This window comes from Pipistrellus hanaki (genome assembly GCF_964339955.1).
Source record: "Pipistrellus hanaki genome assembly, chromosome: 1".
NCBI classification, from domain to species: domain Eukaryota; kingdom Metazoa; phylum Chordata; class Mammalia; order Chiroptera; family Vespertilionidae; genus Pipistrellus; species Pipistrellus hanaki.
Genome location: NC_140503.1, coordinates 66292813 through 66297286, shown reverse-complemented (window position 1 = coordinate 66297286; position 4474 = coordinate 66292813). Strand labels below are relative to the sequence as shown.

Here is a 4474-nt window from a genome sequence, read left to right as displayed (position 1 = left end):
CAGTATTACAAATTTGGTGTTTATGATCTAGAAAATCCTCTTAAAAGAGCATAATTAAAAGGTTATCATGTCACAGATTTACCCCCGCCCCACAGAAAGGGTAAAAATGAGAAATGTAAACAACTTTGATTAGAGGAATTGCACTGTAATGAAAACATAAATAACTAAATGTATTTGAATGGGTGGAAACTGAGGGAAGGTATGGCTAGTCATTTTTTGAAAGAAACACAAAAGAAATTTAGCAATTAGATGAAATTGAGCAAGGGAATACTCGGGCTGTACATTAAGAAGTAGTTTCTAGCCAAAACCGGTTTGGCTCAGTGGATAGAGCATCGGTCTGTGGACTGAAGGGTCAATTAAACTAATCACTCAGAATGACCTCCATCAGAAGGCCATCTGACCAACCAACTGGCCAAACTCACTGGCAATTTAAAAATAAACATTGACTGGCACATGCACAATATATATCAAGCTCTCACTTGTACCAATTGCTCATGTGTGTTTTGATCTGTCATTTTGTATCGTGAATTTGATGGACACTTCTATTATAGAGAAAGGTCAAACTGAGATATTTAAATATTCCTTCTAATTAATTTCCTTTCAATGTGCATGAATCCATGTACCAGGCCACTAGTTATTACAAAAAATTGGTTATGAAACCTACAATTTTATTTCACATACTTAATAAAATATATTTTTATACAATTATATTTATAACTAACATAAACATAATTATTAAATGTAATTGTTCTTTGTAAGTGTTATATATTGTAGTATGGTTTTATAATAATGATAATAACCCCCACATTTAATAAACTAAGATCCTTATCAAATTATGTTATTTCCTTGGGCTTAATAAAATTATATAGCTTTTTTACATAAACAATAAGAAATGTTCTAGAGAAGAGCTCCCAGATGTGGAGAAGCTGGGGAGGAGGTGTGGGAGGAAGATGGACTCGGTGGAGGAGAAGGGGGCCGCCACCCCTGTCTCCAACCCTTAGGGGCGGCTGTCTCTGCTCAGCCTTAATTCATGCATGGGGCGGCAGCAAGGGCATCCCTTTGAAGAACATTAAGCATCTGGTGAGGATTCCACTCATTGGCCGGGTCCTGCATGTGGCCCTGGAATCGGGGGTCTTCCAGAGTGTGTGGGTTTCAATGGACCATGATGAAATTGAGAATGTGGCCAAACAATTTGGTGCACATGTTCATCGAAGAAGTTCTGAAGTTTTAAAAGACAGCTCTACCTCATTAGATGTCACCATAGAATTGCTTAGTTATCACAATGAGGTTGACATTGAAGGTAGTAATATCCAAGCTACTTCTCCATCTTTACATCCTACTGACTTTCAAAAAGTTGCAGATATGTTTTGAAAAGAAGTATATGGTTCTGTTTTCTCTGTTATGAGGCGCCAGCAATTTCGATGGAGTGAAACTCAGAAGAGAGTTCATGAAGTGATAGAACCTCTGAATTTGAATCCAGCTAAACAACTTCTTCGACAAGATTGGGATGGAGAGTTATATGAAAATGGCTCATTTTATTTTGCTGAGACATTTGATAGAGATGGGTTACTTACAGGGCCTACTATGAAATGCATGCTGAGCACAGCGTGGACAATAGATGTGGATATTGATTGGCCTACTGAAGAACAACAAGTATTAAGATATGGTTATTTTGGCAACTTCTTAAAGGAGAGAAAACTTTTGGTTTGCAGTATTGATGGATGTCTCACCAATGGCCACATTTATGTATCAGGAGACCCAAAAGAAATAGTATCTTACAATGTAAAAGATGCTATTGGCATAAGTTTATTAAAGAAAAGTGGTATTGAGGTGACATTAATCTCAGAAAGGGCCTGTTCAAAGCAGACTCTCTCTTCTTTAAAACTGGATTGCGAAATGGAAGTCAATGTACTGGAAAAGCTAGCAGTTGTAGATGAATGGAGAAAAGAAATTGGCCTGTGATGGAAAGAAGTGGCATATCTTGGAAATGAAGTGTCTGATGAGGAGTGCCTAAAGTAAGTAGGCCTAAGGCTATTCCTGCTTATGCCTGTTCCACTGCCCAGAAGGTAATATTGGCACATGTAATGGTGGCCGTAGTGCCCTCCTAGAGTTTGCAGAGTACATTTTCCTACTAATGGAAAAGGTTGCTAATTTCTGCCAAAAATAGAAGTTAGTATAATGTGATGGGGGGGTGGGGGGGAGTATACAGCCTTCTTCAGCTACTTTACTTTTATTTTTTATTAAGTGCAATTCCATGTTTTAATGTTATAGACATGTGAGTTTATTTGTGATATATCTTCATATCTTTTAAAGCAAAGTTTTCTCAAGTTGTCTCTCCAAAACCTTCTGTGAAATAATTGTGCTGTACTTCTCTCTTGATGCAAGATACTTATTTAGAGATAGATTTACAGTCTTTCTCACATTTTTAGTAAATGCAAGTAAGAACATGATCAAAATTGGCTTTGTATTGTACCCTGTAAAACTATGTGTTTGTGTGCTTTTGATAATGCTGAAATTTTATTTATTTGGGAACAGTATATCTGATAAGACATGCTCTTCTATTAACTAAAAACATATATTTCACAGAAAAAAAGAGAAATTCTCAAAGACACAAAAAGAAAATTTTGATAGCTTTAAAATGGATAATAAAATTTGTATGTTAAAATAAAAATAGCAGCTAGTATTTCCACATTTGCCTTTCAACCTAAATTTCAATGCTATGGTGTGTGAGAAAAAAATTTCTCAAATATGAGACGGGGTTATCTTATCTCTTCCCAGGTAACACCAGTGATTTTGATGGGGTCAACCTTACCAAAACAACTTGGAATCCCAAGTGAAGATTCACGTATTATAAACAAACAATAACTGATTGATGTTGAACATCTATTTGTGTTGCTGATAGGGAAACTGTCTGGGAAGCCACTGTCCATTTCTTCTTGTTGACCAGCCTGAACCAAAAACATTTGATCATTCTAGGCAAAGAGCAGGCTTGCTGACACAGAACGTTTTTTATAGCACTGAGTGCAATGGCATTATTTGCCTCCTCCTTCAAATGAAATGTTCAGTAATCTAGGGGGTTTCTAATCTGTTTACCAGCTGTACTGATGAGCGGGATTTATTTAACTGTTATCACCAACCTGACCTGCTACAATGACAGATAATGTTTCAGTGAACAAAAGTACCATCCTTTGCGGGCTTTTCTTCTCTATGAACAGAGAAATTTATGTTCAAAGATTCCACTTTTCTCTACTCTTTAAATGTAAATATGTCAGAGATATATTAAAATGGCATTCAATATAGACTACTATTTTTAAAACAAAGTTGTCATTTGACTCCTGGTGAATTGCTCATAAATTCAGGACTGAATAAAGAGATCAGATTACATTAAATGCATTTTGGTATCTATAACTTTCTGCAATGAATTAAAACTGGCTGATCATGTCTCCAGTGCATTTCATTTTCTGTTGATTCATGTACTGTAATATAACCTTCAAAATTCCCTTATGCCAACAAACTCACTCAGATATGCTGAGTGCAGGAGGAGATTAAAGTGGCTATGAGATTGAAAACTATATGAAGGCATCAGATAATGCAGTAGAGGTATAATGAAAGTGTAAACAAAGCCAGTAAATGTAGAAATTACTGTTCATATAATCCACTGTTGAATTCAATGGAGAGTTTAGCTCCCTGCCAAATATATATTAATACCAAACAAATTGGCAAGATCAATACACCAAGCCTGTTTCATTCTTATTAAAGCACTTCCCTCTTTGAGGCTAAACATAAGTAAGGCACGCCATTCTCCTCTGGAAAATGCAATATTTCCCCAATAGGAATTTAGTATTCAGGTGTACGCGGGCTCCCAGCTCTGAGAAACTCACATCAGATGATATTCCCCCACTCTTTAAAATTGAAGTTACTTATTGCAATAACCTTTCCATATTTTTTCTGAGCCATAGCTTTTTGTTTCACATTGTGAAAGCCAATCCATCCTTTAAAGGCTCTTTCAGCTGGCAAAAGGAGAGAAAAAAAAAAAAAAGGCATTATTACTGAGCTCAGAGCCTCTATTGTTTCAGTAGTAGCTAGAGCTATGGATGAATGCTTTCAACAGAAGTTAAAAGAGATAATGAGTCTTTAATGATACAAAATCAGAGCCTTGTGTGCCTAGTGAAGCCTGACACAAGCTCCAGCTTGCAGCTAGCAAGGAAAGCTCATCGCTATCTGCTTTGCAGGCCAAAAATACCCTCAAAGTGCCTTCCTGGAAAATTGTGTATCCCTTAAGATAGAATCAGTGGTATTTGTCTGTTAGGCGAAGCTATTCTGAGATGCAAAACAAAATAGGATGATAAGCCTATATTCTAGCTCTCATACATCCCTTTAAAATTGTGAGGTGAACACACCTCCACCTTCAAAGCAACAGCTTTTGTTTTATTCCAGAATTTTTCAAGAGCAACTTCCTTCTGTGTGCATTTTT

At 36.5% G+C, this 4474-nt stretch overlaps 1 pseudogene across 1 annotated transcript; it reads left to right on the top strand.

Moving 5' to 3' along the window:
* Positions 1 to 915: 915 nt before the first annotated feature.
* Positions 916 to 2167, top strand: LOC311620418 (N-acylneuraminate cytidylyltransferase-like; annotated as a pseudogene). Its single transcript has one exon. The product of its transcript is annotated as an N-acylneuraminate cytidylyltransferase-like (transcript).
* The last annotated feature ends 2307 nt before the right edge of the window (positions 2168 to 4474 follow it).